We start from the raw sequence: 12,195 nt of genomic DNA, 5'->3' as shown, positions 1-12,195 counted from the left end.
TCATTTCTGCCTCTTGCCTCCATTTCCTCTTCTGATCCTCCACGTTGGAAATTTATGTCTTTTTCACACCGTGTCAGCATTTCTGCAGATCTGTGTGAATGCAGCGTCTTTGTCCTCTGCTAAGTAGCTCACTGACGTAAGGAGCCCAGGTCCACTGCCTGCTGCTGCCCACCTGTGTGCTCAGATCTTGCCAGCTTGAAGAGTTAGATGACTGCTCATTTGTGCTTACTGACTGCCCACAGCCATACCCTATTCCTCACCTCTTGGATAGTAGCACATTCATGATTCTAGGATTATGAGAAGCCAAAAGCCCCTTTCTCTCCCTTCCTCTATCCTGTGGGGCACCAAATTGTACTCCCAGAAATCAAAGTAGAACACCACCTCCCCATCCCCCACCACCTGGGTTAAAACGACATACTTTCCTTCCCCAACTGTGCATAGGGTCTCTCCATCTCCCACCCACCCGAGTTTAACAGCTTCCACTCTCCTCCTCCCCCCCATTTACAGTTTAAGGTTATATGCAAAGAGGCCCGAAGTGAGCCCCTGGCTCAAACACTGTGGGTGATGGATTTGATTAGAATAAATTTAAATTGCACGTTTAAATTTATCTTTTGAATTTAAAAGACAAGTTTTAAAAATAATAGAGTTTTATACTGTTGTCATTGCAGATGTCTATGTTTGCCTATTAGGAGTCTTATGACCTTCACTGGGCTGGCCTGGGAATTAACCACTGTTTGTAATAACATTTCTGTGGGGAAATGTGTTTCAAGTTTCAAACACTGGACTTAAATGCGAACTCTTAGAAAATAACTCAATCTCAAATTGAAAATGTATTAATGAGCTTTTAGTTTCCAAAAGGAAATAGATTACCCCTGAGCTCATTAAGCAGAATCCATGTATTTTCATATATTCTGCTACAGAGACAGGTTAACATAAGATGTATGTGGAAAGAAGGCAAAATAGTCATGTTTACTTAAAGGGATTGAGATATGCTAGTCCCTTGTCTGTGAAAGCACTTAAGCAGAATTTTTTTTTCAAACAATTTTTTAAAAATACTGTGTACCTTAGATTTTTAAAAATAAACTAGTCTTTAGAAGTTTTAGATTTACAGAAGATAGTACAGCGAGTTCCCATACACCCCACATCCAGTTGCCCCAATTAACATCTTGCATTAGTGTGTTACATTTGTTCTAACTGATGAACCGATGTTGATACGTTAGGTTCCTTTTGTTTGTACCTAATAGCCTTTTTATGTTTATGTTTATGGGCTCCCATCCAGGACATCATATTACATTTTTAGTGGTCACATCTCCTTAAGCTCCTTTTGTCTGTGATACTTTCTTAGACTTTCCTTGTTTTTACTGACCTTGACAGTTTTGAGGAGTACTGGTCAGGTATAGTGCAGGATGTGCTTCAACTGCAATTTGTCTGATGTTTTTCTGGACTGTGGTGATAAGTATTTGGGAGGAAGGTCACAGAGATAAAGTGCCATTTTCTTCACATTGTATCCAGGGTAGATGCCAGCAATATGATTTGTGACTGCTGATGTTGACCATCATAAGCTGGTGAAGTAGCATTTGTCAGGTTTCCCCACTGAGAAGGAGTGTGGAGTTATGCTCCCCTTCTTTTACAGTGAAGTATCTACATATTTTATTTGGAATTCTTCTAAGGGTGAGATTTGTCTCTTCTTATCAATTATTAATTTATTCATTCATTTCTTTATAACAGTATGAACTCATGGATATTTATTTTATACTTGGGGTTATAATAGAATTTTTTTTGCTGAAATTCTTCCAACTATGTCCATTGGGAGCTCTTTCCTTTGGCTCTTGTGCCCCTTTGACATACTCCCTCCTTTTTTTGAGGACTTCCCTACTTTCTGATACTTGATACTACAAAATGCTCCAGGCTTATCTTGTATATTTCCTGCCCCAGTTCTAGAATCAGCCATTTCTCCTAGGAGCCCTGGTTCTTTTTACTGGACAATAGTGTTAGAAACCAAGATCTGGGTCCTAGGTATGCTCTGTATTTTAAATTTTGAGATCATTAAAAATTTAGAAGTCTGATGTATAGCACAGTGACTATAGTTAACAATACTATATTGTATATTTGAAAGTTGCTAAGAGAGCAGATCTTAAAAGTTGTCATCACAAGAAAAAAATTTGTAACTATGTGAGATGATGGATGTTAACTAAACTTGTAATCATTTTGCAGTATATACATAGATGAAATCATTATGTTGTATACCTTAAACTAATACAATGTTATATGTCAATTATATCTCAGTAGAACTGGGGGAAAAATTTAGAAGTCTGAAAGAAAAAGTTCTGCTGCTGAGATAGGTCAGACACAAAGCTGGGCTCATGTTTTAGGATTGGTGAGAGTGATGACCTGGACTCAGTTAATGTTATTATCACTTCATTTTACAATTGAACCTGAACCAGCTAACAAACAGGGAAAAATAATATATATGAGATCAATGATGCAAGAATGTGGACGTATCTTCCCAGTGAGCTAGGCTAAATAAGATGGTTGATATGGGGGCTTTCCTCTGGAAGTCATCAAGAGCTCCAGGCTCCTTCTATGCAGTTGACCAACCATCCTCAGCATGTGGTTTCCAACTTATGAAAAACATGGGTGCTCCAATTTCTGTCATCAGGCCTACATACCAGCAGAAGGGAGAAAGGGAAAGGGGAGGGCATACTTTTCCATATAAACTCATGTCCTGGGTGTTAAACATCTCATTCTGTGCACATCATTGGCTAGAACTCATTCATGTAGCCACAACTGCACAGGAGATGAGAAAATGTCTGTAGCTAGGTAGCTGGGTGCCCAGTTAAAAGTTCTGTTGCTATGCTACAGGGAAAAATGGACTCTGAGGAAAACTGGCAATCATTGCCATAGTCTTCTTCCTGGTCCACCAACTATAGGCACCCTTCTTTCCCCTGGCAGAACATGTTTATCCTTCCTAGGGAAGACAATCCCAAAGTCCCATGCAGCTTCTGCATCCAGCCACAGACAGAACCTCCCTTCCAAAGCTCTGTTCCCTCCACCTCTGCACATAAACGTAGGCTGAGTTTCTCTCTCTTGCTGAACTTTGCCAAAAGTGGCAAGAAAGAGCCAACACACCAATGTTCGGACATTTTTTCTAGCTACTTCCTCTAGTGCAGTGTTCTTGTCTGGGGGAAGTCCAGCTCCTATAAGGGACATTAGGGAGTGTGTGGGGGAAGGTCTTGATTGTTATATTGACTGCGGCTTACTACTAGCATTTCATGGAGCGAGGAGGGGAGCAAGGACGCTGGACATCCTGTAATGCCTAGGGTGTTCTTAAACAACAAAAAATTGCTCCACCCAAAATGCCAATAGGACATATGTGGAGGGGCACTGCCATAGAGCTATAGGCTCTATGTAGTCTGCAATTTAAGTACCAAATGGTGACAGTTTTACCAACTGTTTTCCGTAGCATAAGAGTCACCAGTGTTCCAGTCTACAGTGTTCTCACCACCTGTTGCCTGACTGCCAATGCCTCCTGTGGCAGGTTTTATTACAGCAGCATCTCACTTTTGGGTACAAATTATGTATTAGGATATCAGTCCATCTGCTGTAGTAGAAATCCAAAAATGACAATGGTTTAGAGAGACAGACTTATTTCTTATGTCCAAGCTGACAGTTCTACTCGAAGACATTAAGAATCTACACTTCTTTTTTGTTGTTGTTAAAGATTTTATTTTTTTCATTTTTCTCCCCAAAGCCCCCCAGTACATACATAGTTGTATATTCTTCGTTGTGGGTCCTTCTAGTTGTGGCATGTGGGATGCTGCCTCAGCGTGATTTGATGAGCAGTGCCATGTCCGCACCCAGGATTCGAACCAACAAAACACTGGGCTGCCTACAGTGGAGTGGGTGAACTTAACCACTTGGCCATGGGGCCAGCCCCTACACTTCTTTTTTTTTGAGGAAGATTAGCCCTGAGCTAACATCTGCCACCCATCCTCCTCTTTTTGCTGAGGAAGATTGGCCCTGAGCTAACATATGTGCCCATCTTCCTCTATTTTCTATGTGGGACGCCTGCCACAGCAGGGCTTGTTGAGTGGTGTGCAGGCCCACGCCTGGGGAATCCCTGTGGCTGGGATCTGAGCCAGCAAACTCCAGGCCACTGAAGCAAAGCATGTGAACTTAACCACTACACCACCAGGTTGGCCCCAAGGACCTACACTTCTATCTTGTCACTCTACTATTCTCAATGTACATTTTCCTTAATAGGTTCAAGGTGGTTGTGCCAATTCCTGACTTTGCATCCAAATTCCACTAGAAAGGATGCTTTAAGGGCATGAGCATGAAGTTGCCCTCATCGCTTCTGCTCTCTTCCCATTGGCCATACTCAGTAATATGGCCACAATTACCTGCAAGGAAAGCTGGGAGTTATAGTCTTTAGCTTAGAAAAACTATGCCTAAATAAAGGTTCCACAACTGAAAGAAAGAAAGAACAGATATTGGGGGACAAATAGTTTCTACTCTAAGTGTTAAGATGAAGATGTGTACAGAGTATTGTATGAATATAGAGGAGACTGGTAGGTTGCTAAAGACTTCCTAGAGGCTCTAGTCAAACCTAACAAAGAAAAACCATTAGGAAAACAAGAAATTATACAGTAATAAGATTCTTCTAGCTATCAGTGATAATTATGTTTAAACAATGTTACACATTGTCAAATGTGAATATAAAATTCATTATTGCATACCTGAAATAAATTGTTTGGCATTGCAGAATTTCCTTTCTTGTATAGTCATTCCAAAGTGATGTGATAAATATATTCTAACATAGATATTTTGGCATTTCCATAGAGAATTGGCATTTCCAGGCCAATCAAAATATAATTTTAAGGAAAACAAGTAGATAATACCAATGGAAACGTATATTGCTGAAAGGAGTACTTATTGGTCCAAGCACTTTTGAAAATGATTTCGATTATCTTATAAAGTTGAATTATGAATGTCCTATGACCCAGTAATTCCACTGCTAGAACTCTTACCCATTTATCTTCATGAATGTTCATAGTTTCCTGCTCACAATACCAAAAAACTTAACAACAACCCAAATGATCATGGACAAGAGAACTGATCAATAAATAGTGGTATGTTTTCACAATGGAATATTTTACTGAGAGAAAATTAACGAGCTAAAAGTACACACAATACCATAAATGATCTTAGTAACATAATGTGGAATATATGTGTGTGTATGTAAAAACTTATAAAAAAATAAATAAAGGGAATGAAAAGCAAAATCCAGATTAGTGGTTACCTCCAGGCTACAAGGTAGGGAGAAGTTAGGGGCAGGATAGAAGAGAAGCCCATAGTAGATGTGAATTGCTGGTAATGTTTAGTTCTTCAGGTTGAGTGATAAGTTCATGATATTTATTATATCATTAAATAAATACATAAAATAAAAGAGAGCTATGTTTAGACCAATGATGAAGGTATGCCACAAACCAAGGACCATGATTAAACTGTTAATCTAGTATCAAGTCCGTGCTTCTGAAGTAAAGACAAGCAAACAAACAAGCAACAAAACCTCTAATATATGGCATTTTGCTGTGGATGATGTAGGAGGGTCTGCTAGTTCACCACCCAGAGCTAAGCTAAGTCAAGAAACTCAATCAGGCCAGTGATCTTGCCTCAGGAGGAATGATTCATGCTGCCAGATTCAGCTGAAGACTGGTATAGAACTCAAAATTCCTACTTATTAATTTACACTGAAAAATGTACGGGCCAGGAGCCGGCCCCGTAACCGAGTAGTTAGGTTCGCGCGCTCCGCTTCAGCGGCCCAGGGTTTTGCTGGTTCGGATCCTGGGCGCAGACATGGCACCACTCATCAGGCCACGTTGAGGCAGTGTCCTACATGCCACAACTGGAAGGACCCACAAATAAAGGTATACAACTATGTATTGGGGGGCTTTGGGGAGAAAAAGCAGGAAAAAAAAAAAGATTGGCAACAGTTGTTAGCTCAGATGCAAAAAATCTTTGAAAAAAAATATATATAAGGGCCAAGTAGACTGTAATGGTTATGTCATTTGTTCATTCAAAAAATATTTATTGAACATCTCTGATGTGCCATTTTGCTAATCACAGGATATAGTAGTGAAAAGACAATTTCCACAGGGCTTGCGGAAGTCAGATATTTAATAACTCATAATGATAAACATCAGCTGGTCAGCCTATTACACAATATAGTAGAGTGGAAGATTTGTCCATTTTGAAGACTGAATAAATTGAGTTAACTGTGACTTTGAGCAGGAGGTCTTCACGATGCCTGCCTGGCAGGACTTCATCACTGCTGTGGACAAGTGACTGCTGTGTCTCCCATTCGTCTGTTTCCAAATGGGAGTCCTACTTGTGTTATCCTGTCCCTGCTCCACCAGTGTATACTGGGTAGGGGATGGGCAGAGAGGTTGACTTTCGTTCATAAGTGGCTGTACGACATGGATCTATATTTGGATGTGACTGAGACAACTGGGCATCAAATGGAGATCCTGCACTTTGATAGAATTTTTTTTTTAATTTGTAAATTTTCTGTTTTATTTTTCATTATTTGGGCAGTAAGTGGCAAAATTTACTATTTCATATTTAAAACTGCTGGCTCTCTTAAAATTAGAGACATATAATATTTGAAATGAAGCAAAATACCACTTTTACTTGATAATATAAATTCTCTAAGGATCTCCCAAATATAGAAATGTTACTATATCTTACTTATTGTTATTTTTGACAGAACAAACTTTAGTAATATTACCATGTTTACAACTACAGATTGATTGATACAACATAGACTGATTTTAAAATTTATGTTGAAGTAAATAAGTAATGAAAAAAATGTTTTTAAAACTCTGAAATGCTAGAGTTTGGTAATAATTATTTTACGACAAACGTTTTCACAATGAAATGTTCAACTGACTGAAGTTACTATTTACTTGTTCCAAATTAAACACTTAGCAAATAAGAAATGTGAGCCATTTTTTACATTGCTATTGATTCATTCGAAGAGATATCTGCACTCCCATGTTCATTGCATAGTTCAAACTTTACATGTTCAAAACAAACATGTTGTGTTTTCTTTGTTTGGGAAGAGAAGAGCCCATGGACATTTGGAGGCCAGAGGGTCGGCCCCAGGCAGAAATGGCCAGCTATGTCCTCAGCTGTAAAATAAGGATAACAGCTCCTAGTGTTGCTGTGAAGCTTGAATACCGTATGTAAAACACAGTGAGCATGGACAACATATTAACACTCCTTGAGGAATGAAAAGCAGAAGGAAGCTCATTGAACATGAAATCAGAGAAAGGGGAATTATGCAACCCCATACACCCATCTTCCCTAAGGTGTATCTGTCCAGCAGGCCCAAGTACAACCGACGGCTGGTCAGTCTAGTCTTCCCCCTCATGCAGTTGTGCTTAGTGATATATTGACTAATTCTCAGTCTTCGGCTCTCATTTTCCAATATTATCTGCCTGCCCTTTTTTTCACTGATCTTTCTTTGGACATGTTAACAGATTTAGTCCTCCTTTTCTTCCTTCCTATATGGCTTAGCTGAAAAGTTCCTTCCCACACTGGCTCATCTGAAAAGTTCTGAAATGTCTGGCAATAATACCTACAACAAGAGAGTTAGAAAAACACTGTGGAAGTTAGGACCCTAAAAATATGAGTAGGAAAATAGTATAGCTAAAATGAATTCAGTGCAGAGAAACACATGTACAGTGGTTCAGGTTGGGCTGCCATTTGGCTATTTGTTTTCTAAAGTTAAAACAAAAAACAAAACACTCAACCACTCATTAGAGTCACCGTAAGATAAAAGCAAAACCTATAGTTCAAGATAAGCCTAACGTAGTCAAAAGAGATCCAAATTTTGCCCATGAGTCCTGCCTAATTCAGAGGGTACTCTACAAAGGGTCAGATGTCATCTTGGAGAACATCCTGACAAGAGCTAAAAGAGAATTTCTTATCCATGGTTCTAAACATTGTTTACAATATTGTAATCAAAATCATGACATGTTACAGTTACAGTCAATTGTCATAGATTTCTTGATTTACAATGCTTAGGGGATCCCTACATTTTCATTAGAGTTGCATTTAGAAGCCATTTCTTTCTTTTTTTTTTTCTGAGGAAGATTAGCCCTGAGCTAACAACTACTGCCAATCCTCCTCTTTTTGCTGAGGAAGACCGGCCCTGAGCTCACATCCGTGCTCATCTTCCTCTACTTTATATGTGGGATGCCTATCACAGCAGGGCTTGCCAAGTGGTGCCATGTCTGCCCCCAGGATCCAAACCTGTGAACCCCGGGCCACCAAAGTGGAATGTGTGCACTTAACCACTGCGCCACTGGTGGGCCCCTAGAAGCCGTTTCTTACGTTGGGGTGCAAACATAAAATCCTCAAATTAAGTCATTCTTTTAAAAGTAGGTTAGAAGCTTGTGTTGGGGTCCTCAAGACCACTTTGGTTTGGTAATTCATTAGAAGAACTCATAGGACTCAACATATAGTCACACACATGGCTATGATTTCTTACAGAGAAAGGACACGAAGCGTAACCAGCAAAAAGAAAAGACACATGGGGCTAAGTCCTGGTAAAGCACATGCACACTTCCAAGATTCCTCTCCTAGGGGAGTCACACAGGATGTGCTTAATTCCTTAAGCAACACATTATGACAAATTGTGTGAAATGTTGCCAACCAGGGAAGCTCATTAGAGACTCGGTTTTTATTGGAGCCTGATCATATAGGCACCCCCTGTCTGGCATGGACTCAAATTTCAGACTCCCAGAAGGGATGCAGGGATTTGCATAAATTATATTGTTTATACCCACAGTTTAGATACAGTGAGCCACTCATATCAGTTAATGGTGGGAACCCTCCTGAAATCCAAGTTCCCAGATGGCAGCCAAGGGCCAACTTTGTAAGCATGGCTTTTTAAATACAAGCAGTCAGGACTGCTATGTTAACTCTTCTCTGCACAGCGATAATGCAACTTGTCTAAAAATTCCGGAGGTAACTTGCTATATCGCTTCTTACCTATTACCTGCTTTTGTGTTAGTTCATTAATATTAACAGTTTATTAATTCTCATGAAATGAATGATGCTAGGATAAATTTAGCCTATACACTCTACTATACTGATCAAGAATTCACTGATCAAGAATTTTAGGATTTAAATATTAGCAGTTTTCAAATTTGAAGAAGAAACTTAGGTGTGCCACCATTTACGTGGAATTTTCCCATTTCATGTGCCATTCTCCAATGAGCGTGCTGATTTTATTTGGCTTTTATTTGATAAAAGGGATATTCTAGGTGTTGATTTCACCACCATTTCATAGCACACAGAAATACTAAGTATAATGGATTGCATAGCTCCACTTCATCCTGATTTATGTTCTTTTGAATTACAAATGCCCTAGGAGAAAGTAGCTATTAATCTCTGGTTAGTTACCATTTCAGTATATGAAGAACATTTGTTAAGAAAAGCACTTACATGTCTTATTGTGTTTCACATTTCTGCGCCAAGGGAAAGGGCAAGGGAATATTTAAGATGTGCTATTAAAGAACTGTTACCATCAAGAACGTAACTACAGGATGTAGGGAGATTTCAGATTCTAAGCCACGAGGATTCAGGCATCAGGTTTGAGGAATTCAGACAGAAATTAACATTCTGGCCCACAGATAGTTCCCAAAGGAATGGCAGGGCACATGAGGAATCCTGAGAAGCAGACTCTGTTTACTGTCTTTTTCCAACATATGCAAACCCTTTCACACTATAGAAGTAGCTTAGTTTTGGGGATGAGGAAAGAGGGGACTTTTTCATTTCTAGTTAAAAAATGCCACCCATGGCTGGGGGAGGGGGGCGGGCCAGGGGGCAGAGCCCTTGCTTTCTAGTACAGACATTTGACCTTTCATCAGTCATGTACTTGGTGCCTTCTCTGTACCAAGCATAAACCAAGAGCCAATACCTCAATACCTGAGATGAATGAAACTGATCATGCCCCTGAGGAGATAAGATTTTGTGGTAGTAGTTTTCAAACTATATGGTGAGTATGAATCAGCTGGAAAGCTTCTCCCCACCCAGAAACACTTAGATAGTGGTTGGGGGTGTAAATGAAAGATTAAGCATTTATTAATCATTGTTGGAATTGGGTGATATGTATATTTGGGTTCTTTATACCATTGTCTTTTTTTATTTGTGTGAAAATTTCCATAATAAATGCTTAAAATCCTGGGAATTTACCATGTTTTATAAAGAATTGAAAGACATTAGCATTTTTAATTTACAAATATATTCGTTCTTACTCCAAGATGGGAGACCAAGGTACATCAGAGAGCAATTTTTATCACGCAGCTGACCTAAATCATACACACTACCTTAATTAAAGTATACTTTGAGCCAGATGATGTCCCTTTTATATTTTGATTAGTGATACATGAATTGGTAAGCAGCTTGTTCCATAATTATACTGGCAGTAAAAGATGCTTGTTTAGCTCTAACAAAAATAGTTTTACATTCAAATCATTTGGAAATATTAATTTGATTAAAATATTTAAAACATTTTTAGAGAAATTGGCAAAAAGATAGGACAGAGGGATATGTTAAGATGAACAGAATAAATAATCTAGACATTAAAAGAAAAACCCTCCCAAGTCATGGTGTACAACTGAAGGCGGGAATTATGCTTTATTAAATGTGAAATATGAATTAAGTTGCAAAATAATAAAATCAAGCAGTCATCTTTTTAAAATGCCTTATTATAAATTATGCACTCGTTAAAACTTCAAACAATCTAACTGAATATTAAATAAATAAATAAGTGGTTTTCTTTAGCCTCAGTTTAAGAGATCACGCATGTAGTTGTTCAGCAGAAATACTGTTTTCGTCTCCACAATGTTTTTATTTTTAATTTGAGAGTCCATCAAAAAATTGGAAGACTCCAGGGGCCGGCCCTGTGGCTGAGTGATTAAGTTCCCGTGCTCCGCTTCGGTGGCCCAGGGTTTTGCTGGTTCAGATCCTGGGTGTGGACATGGCACCACTTATCAGGCCACGCTGAGGCAGCGTCCCACATGCCACAAATAGAAGGACCCACCACTAAAAATATACAACTATGTACTGGGGGGCTTTGGGGAGAAAAAGGAAAAATAAAATCTTTAAAAAAAAATTGGAAGACTCCAAAATTCTATGCCTACATTCTTTAGTATCAATAACTGGCTAGAGCTGAGTAGTAAGTGTCCCTTTTAAGGGGGAATTTGAATTCTCTGCATGCACAAGTACACACATGAGATTCTATACATTTTGAATGTTCACGATATTTTTGTGAAACAACAATAGTTTGGTTCACAACAGTTTGTGTATGGTCTTTATACTTGAATATCAGTTTGCATGGATATAAAACGCTTAGGTCATATTTTTTTCCCCTGAATGTGTCAAATATGTCACTCTATTATCTTCCACCATAAAGGACTGCTGTAGAAAGATCTTATGACAATTTGGTATCATTTCCCTTGTACATGATTTGGTTTTTCTGGTCTAAATACAAAACAAATATTTAAAGTTTTTCTTTAAAATTCGTTAGTTTTACTAGCCATTGTGTCAGTCACTTTGGGTCAATTTTTAGGTACATATGTGCTTTTCAATATGTATTTTCAAGTATTTTTTTGTTACTTCATGAAAATTTTCTGGGATTATAGGCTTTTGATATTTGTTCTGTTCCATTGATTCAGTTCTCTTCTTTGGATACTTTTAGCATGCATATATAGGGACTTTTTTTTTCTTTGAGGAAGATTGGCCCTGAGCTAACATCTGTTGCCAATCTTCCTCTTTTTTAAATTTCCTCCCCAAAGCCGCAGCACATCTTTGTATGTCCTGGTTGTAGGTCATTCCAGTTCTTCTGTGTGGGATGCCACCAGAGCATGGCCTGATGAGTGATGTGTAGGTCTGCGCCCAGGATCCAAACCAGCGAACCCTGGCCCACCAATGCCAAGTGTGCGAACTTAACCACTCGGCCATGGGGCCAGCCCCTGTAGCAACTTCTTTGACTATCTTTTATATCTGTCACTTTCTCTCAAATCCTTTTCACCTCTTTCTTCATTTCTTTTTGAGTTTTTAACATTCTTCTTTTTTTTTTTTTTTTTACAGATTGGCACCTGAGCTAACATCTGTTGCTAA

The sequence above is a fragment of the Equus asinus genome, chromosome 11 (assembly GCF_041296235.1).
Source record: "Equus asinus isolate D_3611 breed Donkey chromosome 11, EquAss-T2T_v2, whole genome shotgun sequence".
Taxonomy (NCBI): domain Eukaryota; kingdom Metazoa; phylum Chordata; class Mammalia; order Perissodactyla; family Equidae; genus Equus; species Equus asinus.
The sequence above is the reverse complement of the archived record's forward strand: the minus strand, read 5'-3'. Positions refer to the sequence as shown.